At 42.0% G+C, this 27,962-nt stretch overlaps 1 protein-coding gene and 1 long non-coding RNA gene across 19 annotated transcripts in view; one reads left to right on the forward strand and one right to left on the reverse strand.

The window, feature by feature from the left end:
- Positions 1 to 27,962, reverse strand: part of TENM3 (teneurin transmembrane protein 3) — a 1,278,657-nt gene that overhangs the window by 308,298 nt on the left and 942,397 nt on the right. The window contains exon 1 of one of the 18 annotated variants that reach the window (XM_067022816.1): positions 22,962 to 23,015. The exons of 14 other annotated variants lie outside the window; for them this stretch is intronic. The gene's annotated coding sequence lies outside the window, so the exon portion shown is untranslated. Of the gene's footprint in view, positions 1 to 12,163; positions 12,186 to 21,794; positions 21,953 to 22,961; positions 23,016 to 27,962 lie in introns of those variants that run through there. 3 more of the 18 variants (XM_067022815.1, XM_067022814.1, XM_067022811.1) reach the window with 3 other exon arrangements.
- LOC136793343 (uncharacterized) lies at positions 22,170 to 25,016 on the forward strand. Its single transcript, XR_010838533.1, has 3 exons — positions 22,170 to 22,537; positions 23,139 to 23,251; positions 23,488 to 25,016. It is a non-coding gene; the product is annotated as an uncharacterized lncRNA (long non-coding RNA).

The following is a 27,962-nucleotide window of genomic DNA, read 5'->3' on the forward strand; positions in this document are numbered from 1 at the left end:
AATAAATCATAAATGTGTGTAGTATCATTGGAGAACCTTAACATTTCTATCACTCAGTAATTCCATCCACTTCTCAGTTAGAAAAGCCACAACAGTCTAAATTTACAGAGACTTTTGGCTTTTCAAGCTAAATGAGTACATTTTCGTGTCTAACAAGAAACTAAACTCAACACTTATACTGTATTAAGTTACTGAAAAATATGGATAAGTATTGGGCTCCAAATTATTTTACTTACTGAACCTTTTACTTTCTAGCTCCAATCTTATAAGACAAACATTCCTTCGAGTAAAATATGCTAGTAAATAAAATGTGCAAAGAAAAATCTATCCAATAAAATTTAATCAACAACCATGAACCATAAAGTTTTCAATTCCTAGGATAAACCCCAATGTTAATGAAACAAGAGTATTTTAAATCATGTTTCTAAAACTCTGCATGATTAAATAATGTCTGTCTAGATTCATAACTAATTTATTACTACTAACAAAAAAGGGATGATTTTAAATTACAATCTACGAAGATATGCAGGTAAATTTTACTCTGGTTTGTGCACTTCCTTTCTGGTTGAAAAGCAGACACCCAGATAACTTTATAGGGTTGACAGTCTAGAACAGTGGTACAAAAGCTTAAAAAAAGGCTGAAATGATGTTTATTAACATCAATTTTTTTACTGCCCTCTAGTGGCCAAGAATCACATCACGGTATGAAGATGAAAGACACAGGATGGGGGCAATTCTGAAAAATACAACTAAAATTGTACGCCATACGTCATACTTTTTCCAGGAGATTAAATTACTAAACAAAAGAAAACTCTGTATGTGATGTGAAGGTCAAATTTCATTTGCTAAAAAATGATACGAAGTGTATGAGGAGCAGGAATAGGGTGGCATCGCACACCAACCATGAAAGTCGGCCCTTAAACGGCACGAAAACGGCTGGCCTCAAATTAACGATTCAGTGCATGTTTTCTACATGACATTATAGAGAATGTCTGGCTAATTCCTTAACTTTACTGACTGGTTACTTTTAGATAGAGGCACGCTTTCAAAGTTATTTTTAATGTTCTTAAAACTGCAAATTTTCAACAAATAAAAATGTAAAGCTACTTCAACTCCACAGAACGAAGTAAACTAAATTAATATTCAGATCTGCTCATGAAAGACATTTTACAAAAGCAAATTTTTAGAAACAGCTGTTACCATGCATACAATTTATACTTGGTATGATAACAAAGTATATGTAATGTCCAAGTATTATAAATGAATTTTTGTCCCCTTTTTTACCAAATTAGACCTTTCCAAGTATTTTCCAGAGCATATCCATAATTTTATTCATTTTTTTTGCTTTATTTTTCAATATTCATTTCCTTTACCAGAAACAATAACTTCAGAAGGGTATAAAACACTTATGATTATTAAAAATAGGTATTGAAAAATAAAGTAGATGAACTCTGATCTTTCATATTTCACATATAAAATTTATTAAATAGTTTTGCTGTAATTAGAAAAAGTGTCATCTTGAAAATGTACGTAGTTTATTCACATAACGTCTTAAAGGAAAATCATAGAATGCAATGGAGAAACTACCCAATAAAGGGGAAAAAAAAATTACAAACCTTGACAAAAAGCTACGGTAGGAGGAATAGGAGGTGGGCAAGAAAGGCCCTACGCAGATCCCTTCTTACCAGTTTCTAACTTTCAGGAACCCCGTGACCATGGGAAATAAACTGTGGACTTGGTTATTTTTGTTTGTTTTCCACAGTGTCAGCAGTGCCTGCACGCGGCTACCAGACTCTCCTCTCCAGGGACCTCGAGGAACGCTGACCTCCGCTTTGTCCTAAGGCCAAGGGAGCCCTTTCTTCCCGCCCCCAAACGCGAAAGCGGGGCTCTCGCTACGCACAAGGCGGCCCGGGCCCTGCGCAGCGATTTACTCATGTCAGAGGCTCAAGAGTACTTACAGGTTTTCATCAAACGGGCGATTTCTGAATGAAAGAGAATAGTTAGAAGCCCTGCCCTTAGCAGTTCTACCGAGAAACACAGCAGGCAAGGACACCCTAACACTCCGTAAAGGGTGTGAAGAACACGGCACAATCCTCGAAACGGCCATTTGAAATAGAAGGCGTCGCACAGAACTATTTCAGTCCCATCCCTGTTTGGCAACTGCCTTCGGGACATTTAACACAGAATCACCCCAAGTGAGTCTGGATACATGGTCAGGGATGGAACAAGACTGTTTCCAAAAAATCGGATCATTTTCCGGTTGTGAGCTTTCTAAGAAGTTTGCCAGAACTAAGAAATTAAGACAACACAGCTCTACAGCAACTGAGTTATTTACAATTTGTCTTTGAGAAGAAACCTCAGAGGTCAGTCATCCAGGGCCTCCCTGGTGGCGCAGTGGTTGGGAGTCCGCCTGCCGATGCGGGGGACGCGGGTTCGAGCCCCGGTCCGGGAGGATCCCACGTGCCGCGGAGCGGCTGGGCCCGTGAGCCGTGGCCGCTGCGCCTGCGCGTCCGGAGCCTGCGCTCCGCAACGGGAGAGGCCGCGACAGTGAGAGGCCCGCGCACCGCAAAAACAAAAACAACAACCACCAGAAAACCAGTCATCCATCAGATCCAGACCCAGCAAAGAAAGACGAGTGAAATGGAATTAAGAATATGAGCAGCTGAAAAAAGAGCAAAGACGCACCAAGGGCAATTCCGCTCTCCCGTTACACAGATCTTGGCAAAATAATTTAACTTCAACCGTCAGTTCACTTTCTAAGATGTAGTCTCCGTCAAGTCTTAAAAGAATCTAAAGAGTAATGCAGAAAAGTGAGTGTTCAAACTATCACGTATGCAGGCGGTTTAACTGGCCTAAGAGACTTGCCGCGTGCCTCAGAACCAGAAACATACACAATATTCGCAATACATCGTGCTCACATTATTTTTCCCTAAATCTCGTACACTAACTAAACGCATGGACGCATAAATGTGGTATATGAAGAGATGTGGCTTTAGAAAGAGCGTCTCTCCGCAACAGCTTAACTTTAAGCAGCAGACGTCAGTGCCCTTTCTGCAGGTTCAAGCAGGCGGCAGAAGTGGCGTCACCGACGACCCGGCGACAGTGGCACAGCTGCGCTCCTCAGCCTCCCCTTTGGACAACCCACTCCTGTAACGTGTAGAGCATCCGATCCTCCGGTACACACACCCATCCTGGGAAGCGTTCGGCGTCACCGTCAGACCTCAAAGTTCCCTTCGGCAGTTGTCGTAGAGGAATTTTTTCAAAGCAAGAGTAAACTTGGAGTATTAAATCAGCACGATGAAAACTTAAGAAATTAAATAGACATATATATATATATATATATACGCACACACACCCATATACATGGGTGTATGTAGTTTACAAACCCTGAAAGAATACAATGGGCCGCTAAATTTTTATGCTCTGCATACCACTCTTCACCTTAAAAATCAGCATTTTGTAACTTATAAAAATTTAACCTTAAAAACATACTCCTCCAGCATCGAAGAAATCAGCAAGCCAGTCTTAAAAACTTTTATTTCTTCCCCGTTTTTTTTTCTCCTCACCGAGCCCAAATAAACTTAAAATCATACACATGAACCACTGCCACATCATCTATTTTGTTTTTACTCATAGGAAACTGAAAAAAAGAAATAAACCTGTTTTCTAAATCTGAAAATAGGGGGAAAGTAAAGGTTTGCTAGAGACTAAGATGGCTTTAGATAGAAGTATTCATTTTAAACACCCACGAAAAATCTCTGAGGAGTTTCAGCTATTAGATGAGACTTCACTTAATCAAGTGTAGGTCACTTTGAAATGAGTCAAGTAATACCACCAGGGACTTATTTTGCAATGGTAAATGCCATTTTTAGAAAGCAAAGAGGTTATACTTAGGGCTTCCCCACAGGATCTATTCTAAGTAACTTAAACAAAAGAGAACTGCGCCATGAATTCCACGTAAGCTGGAATGTATTCAAATGTACCAGAGATAGGCACACAGGGCGCGCGCAAATTTTGAACAGGATAGTATGTACGAATCTTGAATCTTCTTCTGGAATCCAATTAGCATAGTCACTTGAGAGATAATGAATTATTATTTATCCAGTAAAAATGGAGATGGACACATCTGAGTGATTGTTCAATAGAGACAGATATTAAAACCATCTGGGACTATAGAAAGGTAAAACATCTGATGAATTAGTGAAGATGAAATCCCTGAGTGTGGGCTTGCTACCACCTGTCATTTACACAAGTTAAATTTACGAATAGAATAAAGAAGTATGTGGAAGAGAGGTCAAGGTTTCTAATGATATAAGCCACTAAAGTATCAACGTTTTAAGAACTGCAAAATACTCCTAAGTTTCCTCTGGTACTTTGGCATTTCAATCTCATGTTAAACATATAAAAACATATCCTCTATCATAAATACGATTTGTTCTCTAACACTTCTGTTGAGTAATTTCACTGAATATTTAAACTTTCATAAAACTAGAGCAAAACAGGACCAGTTTTAAATAAGTAATGTACAAAAACAGTAGACAAACCCATTCTCAATCCCGCTGGCGAGGATCCTGTAGTCACACAATTTGAAAATCACGGATACATTTTTAAAAGAATATCATTTTTAAATTAACTTTTGAATAAAATGGTAACTTAAGCATAGGCATCTAACAGTCTCTTCCTCCTCTTCCTTTCCTAGTTAAGAACTGAAATGATTAAAGGATATAAAACCAGGAGATAACCTAGCACGTAAATGAACCCATCACATTACAAAGGCAGGGTAGGAATTTCAGCCGGCTCCACTATAATTGTGACCAATAGTCGTAAACATAGATAAATTAGTAACTACTCCATTACTGGGAACAAAGAAGATATCATGTTAACAGGCTAATTAAAACACACACACACACACACACACACACACACACACACACACACACACACACACACACGATTTTTTTGTTCGTTTTCCATTTACCTAAAGGCTCCTGGGACATAATTAAAGAACTTGTGGGTACAAAGCTTAATAGAGCACTAGAAGGGGAAACTACTAGAATTAATATATCAAGTTGGAGTGTTTCTTCTTAAAATCAACTCAACTAAAAACGTTGATCATAAAAAAGGAATGTTTATTTTGATTATCAGGAAAATTTCCATGTAGGTGTAGACACAGACAGAACACAGAACACAGTTCTGGTCAAGGATAATTTACACTTGAAAAGAGGGATGTTACGTGTCAGCTTAAGTAAAAGTATGATGGAAGAATTTCAGGTCTTTTGAGTCGCGATTAGGATTCTGTTGTCCAAACCAAGCCAGGCGGTCGACAGCAGATCACAGACGGGCATCCACATCTCCGACACTCAGAGCCGTAAGTAGGTCTTGTCCTTATGCTACGTGCGTGGCCCTGCGTAAGGCAGAAACCTGACCGCTGTCAAATATACTGTGGATCCTAATTCTATAGGAAAACAAGTCAACAAAGTAACTCCTGTTGTTGAAACAAGTATGAGAAACTAGGTATTTAATAAATAGATGACCATGAAACGTTTGTGTGCCTTGTATTTTTTGCCTCTGAGCTTAAAACATTTTTTATAAATTTAATGATTATGAATAGCATTAGGAATTTACGTTTTGTAGGTCAGATCATCACCGATTCCTCCTCCTCCAAAGGAAGTAAGCTGGGAACAGCGGTGAGGAAAGGGCACCTACAACCCAAATGCCCCCAGGCTTGTCATTTGGGGAACGTTCTGTACGGAAAATGTTCTCTGATGAGATTCAGATATACTTTCATATAATAAACTACACTTGCTTTGGAAGATCTGGCAGATATCTGTTTAAAAGCATATTTTTAATCAAAATCACTTCTAATCGTGAATGGTACGTAAACAAGAAAGGAAGGAAAACGTTTGTAATTTAACATACATCTCCACCACACACACACCCCCCAAAAAATTAATAAAAAACAAAATACATCCCCCTCCTCCAACGAGCCCCTGGACTGAAGTTGTGTGCAAGTCACACGTGGGAAAACACGCACTTCAGAGGGTGGTGGATGAGACACCTGGGCTCTTCATGCAGCAAAGACACCCCACCAGTTGAAGAGAAGGCTGACTGATTGCCCGAAGTGTAAGTGGATATATTCTCTTACGTCTGAATGAGGAATCGGAGCAGATGACCCCCATCTAGAAACACTGCAAAACATCCGACTGCTAGAAAGTCCCAGATTCAGAACCCCTTCCCTTTCTCCATCCCCAAACCCCAAAAAGGGACAGACCATCCTAACATTCTAAGACCGGATATTCACAAGGTGAACGTTCATGGAGATGGGTTTAAACTATATTCGCATTATTATATTCCACACAGGAACTCTCCTCGTGCAGGGGTGATCCAAAGCAGAACGGTAAGCCAGGTACAGCTTGAGCACTGAGGCTTTTCCCTTGTCTGTCGCCTCCCTTCGCTACCCAGAAAGGGCCTTTCCCATGTCTAATTAGCCAATAGCTGCTCTCGGGAAAGGATCTCATCCATCACTCCTTGGGAATACAATACTTCAGACTTCAGTGTACCATTTATTGTCTTGGAGGATGAAGACGAACCTCTGAAAATTCCTGACCTACATTTATCTATTCATTCTCACAGAGCAATACTGCACATGTTTATTAAAACACAGCTGATTCTTAAAAACTATTTTCTGGTATATATGGATATTTCAATTTTGCAACTTAAATTGAAAGCCAAGGGTAATTTTTTTGAATAAGTTACAAATAAGCTTTGTTGATAATCATAAAGTTCATTTATCAAACTGCTTCTTTTTTCATTAAAAGATAGTTTATAAGTTTAAAACTTATAGGGAAATTGAGAGGCAACAGACCATACCCACATTAAGTTTATCAAAATTAACGACTACAGCATACTATACTATGACACTCAGTTTACAAGCAGAAGGGTTATAACTATATTCTCCGAGTGCTATAACCTGTAGTATGGCAGTCTCAATAATTTTTTGTTTCTTTCTAGCTTTTAAAATTCTGGAAATAAAAAAAGAAGTATAAAAACTAAATTTTGATCTCCCCTCTGACTTAACAGCAAACATTCAAAATTCCATGGCTCTCTAACTGGAAGTTCCCACAAGACTCAGGAGAAAAGAAGCAAAAATCAGTTTTGGCAGATAAAATATCTTCAAAAGAATAGGAGTATGAAGGTATGAACACTCAATTCTAACGCATCTAAACCCACTAAGGAATGTGGGAAAGCAAAACGCTGAGGACAGCAAAGAACACACCATTTTTTTTACCTCCCTCTTCGACGCTACTTCCTTTTCCTCTATCGCGGTTTAAGTAGTGTCTCCAAAATTCACGTCCACCCAGAACCTGAGAATGCGACCTTATTTGGAAATTAGGTCTTCGCAGATGTAATTAGTTAATACGAGGTCATACCGGACTAGGGTGGGCCTAAATCCAATGACTGATGTCCCTTTATACGATAAAGAAATAGTAAGATGAGGAAAGGATACTCAGAGACACAGAGGGAAGGCCGCTAAGTGACGATGAGACGAGAGTGATGCCTGGGCCGCCAGAAGAGGCAAGGCCTCGCTCTCCCCCAGGCCTACGGAGGATGCAAGGCCCCGCCAATGCCTTGACGTAGGACTTCTAGCCTCCAAAATCGTGAGACAATAAATTCTGTTGTTTTCAGCCACTCACTTTGTAATAATTGTCACAGTAGCCCTAGGAGATGAGTACATCTTCAAATGCCTAAAAACCCAGCCAATGAAGAACTGCATCTTTCTTGGGCTAGGACAGTGCTTTGTTTTGATCTATTCTTTGGTGATTTACATTAAAATATGAACTAAGCCATCAGCCTGGCAGCCTAAAACTACTACTCAAAATGGTATTATATTTTGGATTCAACCTTCAGTAATGATTTAGTTTTGTCTCTGCTTAGTAAAGTTTAATACAGAAATGAGAGGTGGACTTAACTTTGGCCTCTAATATGAGAAATAGAAAACTTAAAAATAAAAAAAACCTTATTTTTACAACGAACAGGTCAATATTTATTCAATGTTAGTGTTACGAGGACTACTTCGTTTTACTTTCTTTCCATCCTGTGTACTTATTAGTGAGCTTCTTATATCTTACATTAAATAAATCACTGCTATAAACCCAGAGCAGGTACTCAATATGCATTAAAGTAAACTGAATACTCTAGCGGTGCACTATTACTATTACTATTAAATAGCTGGGAGAGTAATGTCCAGTCCTCTAAAATTTCAGCAAATATATTTGCCCCCCCAAACATTTAAGGGTCTTATTTTAGAAATGTGTATAAAACCACTGCAAACATTGATTTCACTCTGCTCAAGCCCTTTCCTTAAGACTTAATTATTAGAAAATAACTCGATTGGGTTACGTAGATCACCTTACTCAACTCTCCTAAGAATTATGACTCAATACTCCCTCCCCCTGCCCCATCCTCCAAGAAACCTCAGTGACGTTAGCTCAGAAATTCTGTCTCGAAAATATGTCAAAGGACTCTCAACGATGAAAACTTGCTTCATTCAGGGAGTAAAAGCATCAAAAACCGCATCTCTAGGCAGGCAGTACTGAGCGGTGAGAGCAGAAACATATTCAGAAAAGCTTCTGGTTCAACGAACAAACATATTAATGTCTATTAACATTAACATATTCATCTCATTGACAGACAAAATAACATGACATGGTTACAAGGTGATAAAGTTACAAGGTAAACATGAGCACTAGACTGACTTATGGCTCGCTCACAAAATCTCTCTGAAAGCACACACTTCTCTCAAATTATCTTTCTGTAGCATAAAAAGCCTGAGGGTTTTTATTGTGGAATTTTTTCAACTTTAAAAATTCTAAATTAATACCTTGTAGAGCTACATATTACTGACATATTCAGCATAAGCCTGGTTCATAGTTTAGTAGTTTTGATTCATTCTGAAGTAAATTGTGAAATTTTCTCCAAAAAGTTTTAAATCTGGAAAGTTATATAATATCAGGATGTCTCTGAATCGTATGTGAACATTTCATATTTTGGAGAAACTCACATTTCATGAATACAGTATTTCTACCTTTTATCCTGTCAACTGTGAGGGAAAGATCTCTAGATCTAATAATGATTCACTAACAATTACAAATGTTTATAAAAGGGTGGCAATTTCTTGGTCTATTTAAAAACATTGATTCCTTAACATTTTATTAATCATAGTAAGAGCCTCTATTACACTTAATGAATAACACTTTTTTCAGGGAAAGATATTATAACAAAATACTTACACAACTAAGAGATACTTGGACTAAACTACTCCACTAATTACACTGTTCTACTAAAATAAAGCAATATGTTGACAACAGAGAGAATGACTGAGCAATATTACTGAGTAAGAGTCAGACAATAATAGTGGGTCATCTCATAGTTTTTTCAATGGTTTCACATAATACTTCTCTTTTTGTGGCATCTTATTTCAAGGTGGTCTCACAGAATCAGACAGAATATCTTTACATTTTTTCCTTTTGCTTTTAAGTTGCAAAATGATAAACTAGCTAGTTAAATTCACAAGACTGTTGCTTTAAGTGGAGAGCTGGAAAACCCTTAAAAACTTCATTTCACTACTTGTTTCAACTATTACAAAAATATCAAGTAGATTTTAAGTGGTCCTTTTCCAACCTGACAAAAATAATTTCAACTGTACGTGTGTAACTTCTCAACAACTTGAACTAAAAGGCAGATTTGAAGGTTGGGTAGTCAGTCAGCAAGCTTCCATGCTCAGAGAAAGTGTTTTGAGTACGTGTGTTCTGGGAGAGGAGGGCTGCTGAAAAATAAGACAAGCAAACAAACAAAACCTTAAACAGAAGATACAGTCTCTGACCTTGAGTTTGCCATCCAAAAAAAAAAAAAAAAAAGCAGTAGAATAAATAATTTAACCAATTACATCTGGGTATGAAAGCAACCTACTAAGAGCTCCATGGAGGCTGTCATGAGTATGGAAGATATGAGATACTTCGCAATCATTTGCTGGAAGAAATGAGTTGAGAAGTTAAGATAAGAGTTGACAAGGAAGAAAGAAGAAGGTATGCTAGTGGAAATGACCTGAATGACAGCTTCGCACCGCACAGTCAAAAGAGCAGCAATATGCAGTCCTGCGTCCGTCGCGATTAGCTGTGTCAGTTCGAAAAAGTCACTTAATCTATTTGGGTCTTGGTGTCCTCATTCATTCAGTTCAACAAATATTCCCTGAGCACCACCAAGTGCCAGGCAGTGTGCTCGGCTCTGAGCAAATACCAAATTTAACAGAGGCTCCTGCCTTTGTGAAGCTTACATTGATACAATGCAAGATTTCAGAGGAAGTCATGCATTGAAAACAACAGTAGGAAAAGTTCATTGTTGGTTTCTCTCTTTCTACTATCTCCCTTTTATAATTCATCCACCAGAGAGATCCTCCCCCAAACATATTCTGTTATGTCCCTGTGTTCTATGCCAAATACCCAATGGATCCCAAATGAACATCAAAAGAAACCCTTTCCTCTGAGATTCCTTACCTTGCAAATTTCTCTTTCATGAACTTCATGACCCAAGTAGGTTATGTGATTGTGTCTCTATACCGCTCTCACTCCACTCTTACAGCTCTGCTCACGCACCTCCCTCTCTGCCTGGGACATGCCCTCTCCACAATCCCACCCCTGCCTCCTTCAGGCTCAAACATTTTCTTGATGCGACACTATGATTTCCTGAGTAGGAGAGAGAGAAAATCAAGGAGATCCCCGAGAAAGATGATTCGCTTTTTCGGGACTGAAGAGGAAAGTTAAAGTCAGGGAAGCTAGTGAGGACACTGATGAAAATGACTGTGACTGCGTTGTAACAGAGGCAGATCCAAAACACATCTGGTTGTGGAGTCAGCACTTGATAGGACGACTGACTGAGTGTATACATAAATGGAAAGAAATTAGGCTACATGGACTCAAAATTATATGATTTATGAATAGGATGGTAAAAAGCATACCAGGTGGTACACAATAGGTTTTCAGTAGGTTTTCAATAAATGCTGAGTAGGGCTTCCCTGCTGGTGCAGTAGTTAAGAATCCGCCTGCCAATGCAGGGGACACGGGGTTGAGCCCTGGTCCGGGAAGAGGCCACGTGCCGCGGAGCAACCAAGCCCGTGCACCGCAACTACTGAGCCCGCGCTCTAGAGCCCGCGAGTCACAGCTCCTGAACCCACGTGCCACAACTACTGAAGCCCGCGCGCCTAGAGCCCCTGCGCTGCAACGAGAAGCCACCGCAGTGAGAAGCCCGCGCACCACAACGAAGAGCAGCCCCCGCTCGCCGCAACTAGAGAAAGCCTGTGCGCAGCAACCGAGACCCGACGCAGCCAAAAATAAATAAATTTTTTAAAATGCTGAGTAAATTCACTTTTTAAAATGCATGAATTGATTTTCCTTAAGAAATCACATACATTCCTAAAATACGTTATAGTTAAATATTATATATTGATTTCTAATTTTAAAGACTGGGAAAAAAATTTGCTACAGTAACCACGACAGGGTACAATGACAAACTCAATGATCACTGGGTTTAAAAAAAATGTCATTTTAAGAAAAAACCAGGTTAACACTAATTAATAATTTAACAGAAATCTACAGAATGGGTCTTGCCTTGTATTTAAGTGGAGTTGAGGTAGTGTGATAAATAGCATGTATAGAACCGTATCACAAAAGGCTGTTAATTTCAGATCTCATGCGTTATTTTAAACAAACAAAATGGAACAGAAATGGCGAAACGCCTGGACCACTCCTGCCATCTCTCCCCTCCTCTTCCCTCCCCCCATCCCGCCCTTTCACAACCACCGAAGTGCAGCGGGTCTGTATGCTTCTCAGGCACAGAACTCAGCGCTTTGCTGTGGGTGTCAGCTTTGCCGCCTCACACGGTTTAGCCTGTGGTAAAAGCAGGCTGATTTTCGTGGCTGACATATATTTTCACGATGTGAACCAGGCTCTCAGACACCAGCTTCTCATTGGCTTATGATCGACCAAGTTGTCAAAAAATAAGTGTAACACAAGAATTCCCCTAAATGGAACAGGCTAATATATACAGAATTTTATTCTTGGTGAACTTAAGAAACAGAGAAGAAATTCAATATTGGTCTCAAATTTACCTTTATTCAATAGTAAGGTCCTCTGAACTAGGGTCATGGTGGGGATGATCTATCATTTCATTAGCGCCTGGAACCAGCTCTCTCTGTTTCAGAGCGCTTCCATTCTACACTGCAGAGACTGGTAACAATCGGGCTCCTTCCCATGAGGTATCTCATTAAAGTACATCCTAGGCATTTAGAGGTGGATATCTGGTTACTGCTAATTGAGATGTTCCCAGAAATAGGGGCTGGAGATGCTTTTGATAAAATACACACAAGGAGATGTTTTTTAAATGAAAAAATCCTATCTACTTTCTTTCTCCATAAATATACTTTAAAAATCTTTAATATTTAACTCTGCCTTTACTGAGGTGGAAAGATAGTGCACATTTAAAATTCTAATGCCCAGCTCTTGAGAAACTGAGGCACTACTTGAATAAATACGTTTTAGTAATAGGCATTTCAATAAACCAAGTGTTTATACTGATATGATCATGAAAGTGAATAATTTTTTTCAATGTATGAAAAGACCTGGCACCGTGAGTCCGTATTCCTAACTGGGAGCATAAAGGTAAAGACTGCGCTTAGCTTTCTGTGTGAAATGCAATATGCATGAAATTTAAATATACTTTAAAGAAATCAAACATATTATCACGCATTTACAGCCCTTAGTGGTTTAAAAAAGTCTAAGAATGTTTAAGATAAACAATTATACATTAGAAACAACTATAAAGTTTTAGTTTCTAAATTTTAAATTTAACTGTTCTGCCCATTAAGGGTTCAGTCCTTAATCTTGACATGTGAAAGTGGCTATAATACAATGCCACTCAACTCTTTGAAAAATACTAGAATTCATCCACATGAAAATAATTGCCTTCCGCAGGCCATCTCAGGAGTTACCGTCTTCTTCAGATAATGCAGTCGTTTCTCAACATAACACTGATATTTCTCTTTTGAAAAGGCCTCATGGAATATATTTATCTGTAGTAAATACTCTCTCTCTGAGTAGAGATCTAACATTGTGAAATAGCCAAATGTTGGTCTGTTAGGCCCGTGAAGGAAGGCAAACCATCATACTAGCTGAATTGGTATTTGATCAAAATGAGACAAGCCTATAGAACAAGAACTACCTGCGTCTTGCAAATAAACTCAATTTCAAGAATAGTTTCAAAAAAGTTTTGGCCAAGGTACTATGATGGAGCTTGGGAATAGTAATTATCTATTCAGAAGGAGGACAGCCACCTTCCTCTTCCGAGTCTCTATCATAACCAAACACAAACGTAGCAAGCATACCGAACATTGCCCATTTCCCTGGAAGCTGGTGAGTCAGGATACACCTTTCCCAGATTTGTTCTGCAGGGGATGCTGTCTCTTCTTATTCCTTAGGCAAGCTGAACTAACAAAAAAATCCAGTCTACAGCCCTAACTTCCCTAACCAAAGACACCCTCACAAAAATGCAAGTATACGCACAGAAGCAGGACATACATGTTTATTGTATATTTTATTGTGCATGCTATGTTTTATTACCATCTGCAGTCTGGTTTTTTTTTTTTTTCAAGAATTTTGAACTAACTGAAGAAATCCTACAGGACCTCTACAAGAATCCATACTACCTAAAGCCACTGATCTGCTTTACTTACCTCCTTTCACAGGTACAACTCAAAGTCAAGCAACTTTTCCAAGGTCATACCACCAGATGATAGTTTACATGCTAATTTATCTGACTTCCTAAGCAGAAGTTCTTAGCATATCAAAACGTGAAAGGAAGGAAGGAAGGAAAAGAACTCCAGACTAGCCTTGGGCACAAAGGAATAAACACAAACATAATTTATCATCTTGCCAGGTTCAATAATTACCATTTTGATGTGTTAATAGCCTTGAACGGTAAAGGCATTAGTCATCAATTAAGTAAACAAACCATTAAATAGGGAATAGAAGTGTCAATACAGGCATAATCTACTAATTTTCTAATCAATGATGCTAATCATTGCTGCATATTAGCCAAGGAGTGGACATTAGCTATATCACAGATGATCATTTATGATAATGGGTCACTAAAAAAAAAAAAAAAAAATCTAAAGAAGATTAAAAACAGAGTAAAATACTAAACACATACTCTCTCCATAAGTACTTGCTGATAAATTACATGATCTGCCTTGAACGGACATGGAAATATTTGTAACATTCAATGGTGACAATGTTTAGGAAAGGTTGTACACTGACATAATTCTATCCTGTAACAGTAAAGAGAACTTACAGGTACAGCAAAGTGAGGACTGAAGTCGGAACAAAACCCAATCTGATATTTAAACTAGAGGAAGAATTCAGTACTGAAGAATGATACACATCTGAGAGGAGCAGCAAACCTGCCTTTGTACTTTAGCAGCTGAATAACCTTATGCAAATCACTTACTCTCTTTAGCCTCAATTTTCTCATCTATAAAATAGGGAGTAAGAATATCTGCTTCATAAACCGTCTGCTACATATTAGGTGTTTTAAGAGGCCATAACAATTTTTCTTGATGCCAAAACGGTACCGCAAGTCAGGGGCTGTGGGGCCCAGTCGCTTCCGACGGAGGGATGTGGTGACCGCCCGCCGGCCTCGAGGGACAGCGGGAGCACGTCGCAGGCACACGTGCCACGTCTAACTAGCAACGCGCGCACCTCTTCCGCGCCTCTTTCCCCATCTTTAACACGGAGATCGTAAGAGTATTTAACTCCGCGAGTTAAAACTCTCATTCTGAAGATGAGGTAAAAATAATGTCTGTGTAAAAGGCATAGCACAGAGATTAGGACTCAGTAAATACGTAACAAATCAAAGGTTAGCCTTGCTTCTCCACTTATAAAATAGGCAGCCTGGATTAGGTGATCTTGAACTGTAAACAAACGATTGCAGTATAATGTGTTAAGTGCCCTAACAGAAACCTGTCCCGGGTGCCATGGAAGTCTTGTAGACTCTGCCTGGGGCAAAGAGCAAAGGCTTCAAAGAAGAAATGCCCCGCAGGTAGGCTCTCGAAAGACCTGTGAAGAGGGAAGAAGGTAAGTGGCACCGACCAAGTGAAAATGTTGAAGCATGCATGGAAAGGTACACGCGGAAAGGAGGCAGAGGCCTGGGGTCACGAAGGGCCTGATAAGACACACTTAAGGAATTGGGATTTAATCCGAAAGACACGACGAAGATTTAATGCAGGAACGTGCCATGCTCGGAATTACGATTCCGAATGGCAACTCGGATGATAATGTGGAGGCTGGCTTAAAGGAGGGACGGACAGACAGAAGGCAGGGAAACGAGACGAGAAGGCTCAGGAAAAAGTCTACGCAAGAGACGGAAAGAGCCTGAACTAAGGTCCTTACTGTGAGAACAGATTAGGGGGAGGTGGGGAGGGATAATTCATTTTAAACATATTTCAATTCAGTATGTCTGTTTTAAAAATAAAAAGTCCTTAAAGACATAAATCCTTTGCGGTCAAGAAAATCTGACTTGCCTGACGGTACACTATCTGGTGATTTTTGAGTTCCTCAGATTTTAGTGTTACATAATTCATTGCGTGATGATAGGGTCTGAAATGATATTCGAGGAATTCTGATAAGGGGCCAAGTTGTTTCTTCCTTATGAAACGATGTGTACTTAGTACTGATTAATTGTAATAAAAAGAATTCAGCAAAAAGTAAAGCGTAAACGCCGATCTTTGATGTTTGACCGCTTTGCCTAGGAAAACAATCTTGCGTGCAGCACTTAATTGCTTTAACTGGAGTTTCCAGAAAGGTTAGCTCTTGTATTGTGTTTAATAAAATTCTTCCTATAACTGAACAATAATTGTCCAAATATTTAATCAAGAATTCCATTTTAATGGAGTTAACATAAAATACATCACAAGGAAAATCTTGGCCATAAAGTTAAGAAATATAAACTAAAAACCTTCCGGTTTGGCTTTACCTTTTTAAGAGAAGTGACGGCTCTAGGACAGCAGCAACAGAACTACTAAAACCCTTCAAGTCAACATACCTGGACACTTGTTAAAACAAACATTATTCCCACTGCTAAAATTGAGGTTGGCAGGTCTCTCTGTTTAACAGCCCAGAAACAATTTGAAAAGTAGCAGGATAGCAGCTTCTTTGCAAAGAGACTAATCATCACCATTAAAAGATCCTTAAAAGCAAATACAGAACAGTCAGCCAGCCTGACTACCTTAATTTTTAATGAAGGAATATCTCCATACCCATCAGTGTAGAAAATCTACTATCAATTAAAAAGAAACGAATTTTTAATTCTCCCCTTCACGCTGATGGCCTAGGACCAGAGGAAATACTACTGGAAAACAAAAAGAAGGAAACAGGAAAACGGGGGATGTAAAGATGTGGCAGTGATCAAACAAGCAGGGGTGGCTGTCATGAAAAAGCCAAATGGCTCTTTCTACCTCCATCAAGGTCACTCTACCGGTGGTGCACTCAATAGGATGATAAGGCATTTAACCACTTTCCTTGCACCTGACTTTGACCTCACAGATCCAAATGGCCTTGTTTAACTACCCTGGCCTTTCAGCTTTCCCTGAACAAAGGTAATCAAGGAGATGTACTGCCCCCTACTATCACAGGAATTGAAAGACAAATAAACTTTTAAGAGCACAGCCAGGTGTCAACTCCACCAATGTACAACTTTTAAGGGAGGTAAAGTGAAATAATGGTTAAATAATTAGAAAACGTTAACAGTGTTAAATTTGTTATATATGGTGGTTTTGTTTTATTTCAAAGGAAAAGCAGAAAAAGAGTTCCAGGCTCCATTTTACAGGCCTCTAGACAGCAGGTTCCCTCTACCTGCAGGAAACAGTTTAAGGTTATGGAAAAAGGAGGGCTGTGCAGACGCTGACATGAAAAAAGAGTCACGGAAAGGCCCACACGTTATTTTAATTAAAAAAAATTTCAGATTAAGATGTCTAAATAGCAAAAACTAAAGTGTTGTTCTACATTAGTTTTTATTAGCCATTTTGGAATGCTCTAGAATCCATTATGCCTTCTAAATGTACAAAACAAGACTTTTATGTGAAATAGTATTTAATTTTAAGAGCAGGGGATAATAACACTTAAGAGAGAAACTTTTTCAGATTCTATAGTATGTGGTTTCCCACCTTGAACTATTATTTAGCAGCGATGGGCCTTCAAATATTTGTGGGCACTTTTCAATTATTCTTCCCTTGTGAAATGAATTTCCCATCAGTGACATCTACGGTATACACTGTTTCTGGGATACCAAAGAGGGAGCTGTTTTCATCCTTTTGTGGTAAAAAAGTAAGAGTAGATATTTCAAAACTTCAACACATAGGATTTGTAACTAAGCAGCTAGGTTCCTAACTAAAATCAACATATAAACACCAATTTTAAAACAACTGGTTTCTTAAAATATTAAAATATATACCATTTCAAGGCTGCTAAAAATACATATGATCAGATCATTTCTACACATTAAAATGTTATTCTCTATGGGGAAAAACAAATTTTGACGTGTCAAAAAACAAACAACAGGGCTTCCCTGGTGGTTCAGTGGTTGAGAGTCCGCCTGCCGATGCGGGGGACGCGGGTTCGTGCCCCGGTCCGGGAGGATCCCACGTGCCGCGGAGCGGCTGGGCCCGTGAGCCGTGGCCGCTGAGCCTGCGCGTCCGGAGCCTGCGCTCCGCAACGGGAGAGGCCACGGCAGTGAGAGGCCCGCGTACCGCAAAAACAACAACAACAAAAAAACCCCACCACACTCCAAATACCTAAACTGAGACGTCAAGTTGAAAGGCCTTGGACGTAAACAAGTATTACAAAAAATAACTTTCCATTTTAGACAACACTATAACAAAAGCCATACAAATCTCATGTATTTTATATTATCTATTACTAATCTGTAATGCCATACAATCTGATAAAACTAAATATAATGAATTACTATTGTAAAGTCTCTCTCTTAGAAGAAAGAATCAAGTGTTATGTTGGCTTTAAAAATATTCAGTGTTTGAGGATATGGAATCACTTCATATATAAACACTTAAGGTTGATAACTTAATATCTATGTTTATATGCTTTAAACTTGCCCAGATCAATGTGACAGAGCAAAATCCTTTCCTCGGCCAGAAAGTTCCCCACTTGTATTTATGACTGTTGTTGGATGAGCTAAGAACCAGGTTCCTGGAAGATCTAACTCATTAAACACTTCAATAGTTGTGGCTTAGGTTTTTAGCCCTAACTACGTAGAAGCTCTGGTCTAACCCAGAAGGGTACAGCTAACTTTACTCTTAAAAACAACAACAAAATGCACCCCACTGCCCCTAATGTACTTATTTACTTTCTCACTTCGACATATCACTCTATCTCCTTCGTGGTACCAAATTCGCACCATCCAAACATCCTTAAGGAAAAATCTCCTAATACTTCTCAAGGGTTTGGTGCTAAAGCACTCATATCTAGGATAAAATCAAATAATTACAACCATACTTTAGTTTAAACCACACATGTATGTATGCATGTATATATATATTTTTTTTTTCACAAAGAAAGAGTAAGAAATCCAGAGTGAAGCTAAACTTTTTTAAAATGAGGGAAAAGCTAATAAAAATTACTAAATTAGACAGAAACTTAAAGCAAATATACTGCCCTACGGTTTAGCATTTATGTTTGGATTGCCAGAAAGGTGATTTGTTAAAAATCTTAATTCACAATTGTTTAAAGCCTAGAAAACAAAATAAATGATAAACATAAAGAGACTGATGTTCCAAAGCCCAATCTCTTAATTGCTGATCAGAGCTGAAAACAGATCCTTTTTTCTCCACTAATTGAATGAGTCTGGTTAAACCTTTTGAAATGCACTTTAGAAAATGTAAGAATACAGCTTAGAACAAGTTCTTTAATTTGGGTCATTTTCTGTTACTTGCAGTAGTGACAGTGCTTAGCAACGTTGCTCTGGTGGCCCTTGTCAGGAAATGAATACCTGCAGTACAGCATTTTAATCTACTTTATGGCATTAATTATCAAGATCGCCGCATTTAGGCAGTGCCTCCTTTGCCACTTCCCTACATTATGAAAGGAAGGAATCCCGCGATAAACTGAGTATGTGATTTCAGATGACAGAAGATCCTGTGCACACCCGTTACCAAGTTAAAAAAAAAAAAAGTAAGGACAGAAAAACTAACAGTAAATACAAGTCACAGAAAGCGTGAGTTTAAATGTTTAGACAAGGCTCTTACACTGAAAATCAGTGTTCAGACATCTGTAAGGGTCCACAGGAAGCTGCTTTTTTCTTTCTGAATCTTTGAGGAAAATTAAATTCTATTATGCCACACACTAGGCCACTGATATCTAAGAAAGGTGATGCAACACAACCAAAATGTAGTAAGATTTTATTTGGTGGTTAAAGATTTGCTGAATCTTTTAAATACTGATTTCGTAAAAGAGGACTCTAACGTGAGACAGGTTCACAAAAACATCATTCAAATCATGACCATACTTATTTTAATGTGCTCAAAGGATGAACCATCAAGACGAGGAAACCAGGTAAAATACGGAGCTCCCAAGTAGTTGTTAAGAAATCAAACTGCCATGTCATCCTCTGTAAATACACCCATTCACATCTTATTGATAATCACCAAGCTAGGTTTAAGAAAGTAGTTATTAAAAATATTTGGAAAACTGCTTTCTGTTTTTTCTCTGATCTCAGTTATCACTGTTAAAAGTGCAACTCTTCTCACTCTCCCCTCATAACTACACAATTCACCTTCGATTCCCTGTCCTGAAGAAGGAAGGTACCACTCTTGTACACCACCATCCTTTTCAATCTTGACAGCTAAAAAGAGAGTAAGTGACTCTCTCTTTGTCTAGAATGCAGCCTGATTTCAGTCTTCCAGAGCCAGTTTTTAAAAGCTTTCAACACTGAGCCTCCAAAGATGAGAAAGCAACCATGTTAACGCGTGATCATATTCCGTACGTTTCAATCTACCGGTTGAGGTATAATCGGCATCTGCTTAAACGAAGCATACTTCACGCTTGATTACAAAGTTTAGCACCAAACTGTGTACATCGCAACATACAGCGGGATAACACCAAAATTTCTCAAGTTTCTTAACCTCTTAAAACAGATGGGCTCTCCCTGGGGTTTGGGGGTTCTGAACAGCAGAGCTGCATTTGAACGCCTGGGAATCCGGGGAGAGAGCGAAACGCGGGGCCCAGACGGTGCACGCTGCTCTCAACAGTCCGCTACCGCCAGGCAGGGAGGCTGGGAGGCTGGGAGGCAGGGAGGCTGTGTTTCTCAAATGCCTTCCCTGGGTATGTTCAAACCTTGGCTACTTTAACGATTAGCACACAGAGGTCTCTGGATGGCTCTCCGTAACTTTTAAAGCCAGAGAACAAAAGGTTTATTTTAAAAATGAAAACCTTGGCTTGTACAACTCCAGACGTGAATCTGCTTTCAATTACTGAAAGTATTTCCACTTCAGTGGAAGGGGATCAAATCTTCAACTACACCCTCTTAACGGCGCTGAATTTGATTATCTCAGGCTTTCGGAAGACAGAATGGCTTTGGGACACAGCACGCATTTTCTGTACATCTCATTTAGGAGATATTCGCAGAGAGAGAGAGAGAGAGAGAGAGAGATGCCACACAGGGAGAGGGAGGAAATGTGACTTCTCCTTCTGAGAGCTGCCACGGATCCTTGTTTTATTTTATTAAGATACAGACATAAATGGTAAATGATTCCGACTTCGATAGACAGTGCGCAAGTTGTTTCCCAAAATCATTCCCAACTATAGCTCCTCCACGGGAGCGACCTGCATCGAAGCACGACGGAAAAGCGGGATTTCTTTTAGAGACTCTGCCCCGCAAAACCCTCTCCAGGAAAAAAATCACACGCTGAGTATTTTGCAGGAGGAGGGCTGCTTTTTAAATAATTAGCCAGATTACTGTGTGCCTCCCTCCCTGCCCCGCCCCGCCCTAAACCGCTGGCACGATGGACCTTAGTTCAGGAAACCGAAGGGCTGATTAATTCCAGCTTAAGGCGGATTTTGAAACCCCGGAGACATCAACGATCCCAAATCACTCCAGCTCCAGATGTGCTCCCCACGAATTCAACACGCCACGTCGCAAAAGTAACAGAACGCGGGGAAAACACACAGCGCTACCTCCTGGGTTAGCCCTGGACACCACTGATAACAAAATATCCACCTAATTAAAAACGCGCGAACAAAAGACCATTCTCCCCGCAGCTACCTGCACCGCTCCGAGGGACGCAGAGCCCTCCAGATAGTTCGGCCTCCGCCTCCTCTAAACCCTGAAGGTGGCCCCTCAGGGGTCAAAGCGCCCCCGCCGATCAGATGCTCACGTTGCCTGGGCCCCGATTCGAACCCGCGCGGAGCCTCCTCCCATCCCGACGCCCCCGGGGAGGACAGCGGGGCTGCTGCCGCCGCCGCGGTCCTCGGGCACGAACGAGCGACCCAGCCCCGCGAGGAGCCGCGCGGGGAGCCGCGCGAGGAGCCCCGCGAGGAGCCGCGCGGGGAGCCGCGCGGGGAGCCGCGCGGGGAGCCGCGCGAGGAGCCCCGCGGGGAGCCGCGCGAGGAGCCGCGCGAGGAGCCCCGCGAGGAGCCGCCCAGGCCGCGGAGCCGCTGCCGCCGCCGCCGCTCACCCACCTTGCCGCGGCGCGCCCTCGCTGTGGCCGTGCGGAGCCGAGCCCGGCGCTGCCAAGCTGCCGCGGTCTGGAGCGTATCGTGTTACAGCGCCGGGCTCGGGGCTCCGGCTGCGAGCGGCCGCCAGACATGATAGGCTGAGGCTCCTCTGTTTACACCCGGCCTCGGAGGGGGCGGGGGCAGCGGCGGCGGCGCTTAACCCCTTCGCGCCCGGCCGGGTCGCCCCCGCCCCACCCCGCCCCGCCCCACCCCACCGGCCCCGCGCCCAGGCGCCCGCGCCCCCCGCCCCCGCCCCCGCCCCTGCCCCCGCCCCTGCCCCCGCTTCCACACGCACGCACACACACACACGCACGCACGCGCGCACGCACAGGCCGGGCGTCCCCAGAGCCGCGTCCCACGCGCAGGGGGTGCGAGCTGCGCCCCGAGCTGCTCGCCAGCCTGCCCGGGAGGCCCCGATCCGAGGCCTTCCGCGCGCGGGCGCGGGGGCGCGCAGGCCGCGCGGCGCCCGCGTTCCGTCCTGGGCTTCTCCGGCTTGCTGTGGATCTTTGCAAGTCGGTCCTTGTCCGGAAGCGCGACCTGGCTGCGCTCACAAAAGAACCTCCTTCCCGGCACCTGGATGGACCCCGACCCCTGAGCCGCCAGCCTTCAGGCGTCTCGCGGCGGCGGCGGCGGTGTGGCCTTCGTCCGAGCGCGAGCGGTGGCCCCGCGCCCCGTCGTCGCCGCGAAACGAAGTCCTCGAGCTGGCGGTACGCGCCGCTCGGGGAAGGGGGCCGCCGGGGGCCCAGGCAGCGGGAGGGGTCGCCGGCGGGGCCTGCAGTCCAGCGCCGGCGGGCGGGCGCGCGCGCCGTGTGTGTGTGTGTGTGTGTGTGTGTGTGTGTGTGTGTGTGTGTGTCTCTCTCGCCTGGGAAGCGCAGCGGGGGCACCGGCCCAGCCCGCATCGCCCCTCGGCCTGGGTTGCCGAGGCCCGGCCCCTCGAGTCGGCCCCGGGGCCCGCGGGCCGGGGCGCGGAGACGGCCGGGGACTCGGACCCCCAGCAGCGCCGTAGGTGGCGCCGGGCCCGCTCCGCCGCGGGGGAGGGCGGTCTCCGGGGCTGCACACGGGGGCTCAAGGGGTCCGAGCGAACTATGAACGACGCGCCAGGGCCGGACAGCCCAGACCTGGGACACCTACCTGATGCGGCGTTCCAACGGGCTTCATCTGAACGCGAGACACTTGGATGCTGCAAGCTCTTACTACATCTTTACTTTAAAAGATTGTCTTCTTCTCTCTCCAGATGCACTTTCATCGTTATTTTTGCGTGGCCTCCGGGCCAACGTCCCTCCTTCCTTTAATTTCTCTTTCTTCCAGAACATTCCATCCCCTTCAGCCTCTTCCTCCATTAAGCTAAGAACGGAATGACGGAATGTTCCTGAATTTTTAGACTCACCCGTGTTTTCTTCCAAGCCCTGCAAACCCCTCAGGTATTTTTATGAATAAAGAAACAAAGACAATAAGCAGCACTTTGCAATACTAGTATCAATCAGCAGATCTTTGCATCGTTAGCTGTCATTCCACGTTTGAACGCTCATCTAAAAATAGTAAGCCAAAAAATAGCTACTTAAGAAAGGACCAGTGTTTGCCCCACCTTCATTTATCAGATTATATCCTTTTCTCAATTTCCTTGATTTAACAACAGCAATTTCTTTTCCGTCTTTAGGTTGTCTCTACCTTGACCTTGGTCGCCTTTTACGTGTAATGCTACAGTGATGTGCATACAGCTCACCTGCCTTTCGGTGAATACGCTTCGTCTCCAGTTTTCCTTACCATCCAGCACACACATTGTCGTTCACGGAAATGTCTGATGTTCCTCAGTGTAGAAGCACAGTCTCTGCACCTCAGTGCTCTTTGCTTTCAGTAACGATGGCTCTTCGAAAATCGTGACTCACAAACCCATTCTGTTACGTAATTATCACAAACATCATGCTTATTCTTCCCTGAATGATCAATACGGTCACTCTTTAATTAGGACATCATTAAGGTATCAGAGAAAGTATTTAAACGTGCCTTTGACACAGTCTAAATTTCAAAGTTATTTCAAGGTTTTGCAATTCACCTTAGTAAAACTGGGTCAAAAAATAGAACAATAGATATTTTGTGGGGCACTGAAAGACTTCTAAGTTCTTAGGCAAATATCTTCCTAAGTGGTAGTATTTTGAAAAGGATCCTTTCACGAGTCACTGTGACGTGTGTGATTCATGGGGGAGAGGGGGAAGGGTTACCAGAAGTACTTGCCAGTAAACACGGTAGAATGATTTAGGCCCTGGAATATGAAGAAGGCATATTCAGTTGGAATCTTAGAAGAATTAAATAGGTAAGACATTGCACCTTGAGAGTCTTCCGGGACCCAGGGACTTGGGAGTGCTTCAGATACGTACCCCTGGATTTTTGATGACACAGGTTAGCAGATCTGGATTTGGACTAGAACATGAGGAGACAGGAAGATGAACCACTCTAATGGAAGAATGAAAGGTTTTAACATCTTAAATCGCCGCTTGGGTCAAGATGAATCTCAAGAAGACTGATACTTGGGCACGCTGGTTTCCCCAGATAAGTGCTATGTAAATTGGTCACTGCTGAGTAGTAGTTATTAAAATTCCAATTTAGAATTCTAACGAAGCCATGTCCATCTATAAATATCAGATACGGGTTAGGTAAATTTTTATATTGGACTACCTGGGAATATTCTGCATGTAGATCTAGTTCTACCTTTTCTGAATACGAAACTAATTATTTTCACATCGGACCAAGACATCATCTCTTTTGAGAATGATCAAGGACTGACTTTGAACACAGCTGAGCAGCCCGCAGCCCACGGGGAAGGAGAGGGAGAGACGGGGTTTCAAACAGATGGTTTCCGCAAATACCTTGCTAAGAAAAGATACGAGGGCTTGGGGCCACACCCACCCATGCATTAAATCACTGCCATCTTTTACATATGGGGGTCCACTAAAGTGTCCTATAGAGACATATAATAAGGCACACCGTAAGCTTCTATTTTCGTCTGTTATAGTTTGCCGTATTGATGCTGTCAGGAATAATTAGCATTATGGATACTGCCTTCTATAACTTAAGCATTTCTTGTCTGCGATATGCAGAATTCCCCGCAGTTCCAGGAGCAGACACTATCAAATATGTTGAATTATGTGGCTGTTTTATGTTGTGAATAAATAACCACATGCAATCATACTTGTGCTGTTAAATGAATTTTCCTTATAACTGAATTCAGTTCTTTAGGCACAAAAGCCTAATGACTGCACACCACGAGGAAGATTTTTTTAAATGCATGAACCAAATCAAGTCAAAGCAAATTGTATTTTTTAAAAAAAAGTCCACCCGTGAGCTGTTACTTCAGATCGGCACCAACTTAGCTGTAATATTAAGCATATTCTTCTGCCCTCTCCCTGCTTCGGCCAAAAGCCTTGAAGAAAAAGCAGAGTTTCAGCAAAGCTGGGATGATGATTTTCTTGCTAATGATTAAGCACCGAATCCATACTGTCAGAGATGTTCCTCAAAATAATAATCAAACGCTTTTAGCTGCGTTCAATATACGAATAGGGTGAAAACGAACACGGAGCACTTCGTGGGCCTTTCCCCGTGTGGAGCGGCGTTTGACATACGCCATTTGTATGGATGCTCTAAAGCCCCAGCGAGAGAGTACTATTATTATCCCATTATACAGATGAGGAAGCCAGAGCTCAGAGAGGTTAATCACGGCCCACACAGTGTGCCGGAGACTCCAACCAGCCTCTGGTCCTCAGCCTGGCACTCAGCCCACTGCACTCAATACCTATTATAGTATCGACTCATTAGTAAAAACGGGTATTAGGAGTGTAGGTCACTTTCTAAATAAAATATGTTGGGATAAGCCATGGCAAGGATTTGAAAACATGATATTCAGTTTTAAAAACTGATCATTTGTGGATTTGGAAGGGGAAAAAACGAAGAGGCACCACATCTGGTTTCTCGTGTGTTTTGAAGCTGCTTTTAGAGTTAAGGTAATAAGTAATATACATATTAGGATTCTCTGCCAGCTAGAATCTCACAGAGGAATGAAATAGTTAATAAACATTCCCAAACACCTGATTTAGGGATTGCATAGGTCAATAGGTATCTGTCAATCTAGAATTCAGTTTGTCTAAATGGACTTTGTTAAAAATTATTTATATATTTTTTCCTTCTTTAAATAACAAATATGTCAAAGGAACCGTTTATGTCACTAAAATCACAGTACACTGACATCAATTGATATATAGTAATTGTTCAATTACTTTAGTTACAGGCTGCAAATAAAATTTTAGACTTTATCTTCTGTTTTGCAAAGTGTTATTTTGTCAGGAGCATGAAAATCTCTAACAGCTATGTGGACTCTGTTATAAGCTGACATAAACTGTATTTAAAACCGTATTTCTGGGTCCTTTTTCCAATGCAGTTCAATTATCATTTACACTGGAACAGAAATAAAGGTTTCAAAAAAAGGCTTGTAATAAAGGCCAATTCATAATCTTTCACAGCTGTCTACAGTAAATCTAAAAAGGTTAGGATAATACGTAGGTGAGTCTTTGCTGTAAGCTATGGAAAAATCCACCCACAGTACAGCTATTTATTTCACAACGGTTTGAAATGACCCACATCCAAAATCATTTCGAAAAGTTAAGTTTTCTTCTTTATTTCTAGAGGTGTTATTTTATTTCACCAAAACCACAAATGCCTTCTGAAATCTGGTCCATGATGAAGACGTGACTCTCTGTCTCCAATCACGTTCCTTGTGCGTCCAAAGAACTGGTTCTGATTTTCGTCCTAACTCAGGTGACCCTGGGCAGGAGCGTGCTGGGTCCTCCACAGCCCCGGCAGGCAGGCAGGGGGGGAAAGCAGGATCCGGGCGCGTGGGCTGAGGCCTGTCTGGGCTCCCTGCAGGGGCATCGAGCAATGCGCTGTACCCACGAGGCTTAGTGAGCTTCAGCCCCGCGCCGGCAAACATCCAAGTGGGAGGGGCGTGGGTGAGGCAGAGAGATCATTCCTCTCTGGTGGTGAGAGCAGGACAGGCGCCGGGCTGAGCTTTAGGAGAAATCCAGATCGCCAGCGAGAGTGAGCGGGGGGTATGGATGCCAGGAACCAGGTACATAGCGAGAGCTGAGGGCCCAAGTCAAGCCACCGAATGTCCGAAGGCAGTGTTGCAAGGGGGTCTGTAGTAGGTCGTGGGACCCTACTTCTGTGCGTGAGTCAACCTCTATGACCGCGGATGCACAGGAGTGGCCGAGACAGAGGGAGCGCTACTCACCCCTGGCGGGTTGGACACCAGGTCTACAAACAGCAAGAAGAACTCCCAGGCCCACCCACGGATGGCAGTGTTTGTCCACGCTTAGCAACTCATCGGGGTTCAACTTGTTTGCAGGTTTTGAAAATCAGAGTCCGTTGGGGGTGTGCCCTTTGAAAGTCCGTGTTTAAGAAATGCACGTGTGACAAAGAAAAATGACTGAATTGCGTTAATCCTTTCAATCCGGGCTGTTTGTTTCCAATGGCATTTCACTCACACAACCCCAAAGCATATTCTCGTGCTGGCTCTCAAAAACTAACAACTAACTCGGTTAGGTGTCAAAAAGCTAGGCCACATATCTTTGAAATTAAATACGTCACCAGAAACAACTTATTTTCTTTGTTTAGACGCCAAAATTTAGTTATTCACTGATGGCTGGCGATGAAGTGATGATGCCAGGTGGGTAGTTGCCTGTAGGGGCGATAGTTACCTGCAGGTCAAATCCCTCATGCGAGGGACAGAACATAGAAACCACACAAACTTCTAGAGTCATTCTTTGAAATTTACACTGTCCAGAATTTTCCAAAGAACCCATAGGTATTAAGATCATTTTTGCAAATAGCTTACCAGGTCTTTATTGACAAACGAACCTGGATAATCAATAATGTGTTAATTTTAGGTGTTTTCTAAACAGAGTCCCGTGGAATAGATTGTTAAAGATATTTTTCTATTTTGTGAACATAAATTATTTCTATGCACTTATTTTATGCACTTACGTCATTTTGGATGTAAGTACATGCTTGCTACTTCTGCTATGTACCTGGCCAATCTCTGCTTGGTCATGAGTTGGCTGGAAGTCAGCTCCTCTATTTAGCCTT

The sequence above is a fragment of the Kogia breviceps genome, chromosome 20, assembly GCF_026419965.1.
Source record: "Kogia breviceps isolate mKogBre1 chromosome 20, mKogBre1 haplotype 1, whole genome shotgun sequence".
Taxonomy (NCBI): domain Eukaryota; kingdom Metazoa; phylum Chordata; class Mammalia; order Artiodactyla; family Physeteridae; genus Kogia; species Kogia breviceps.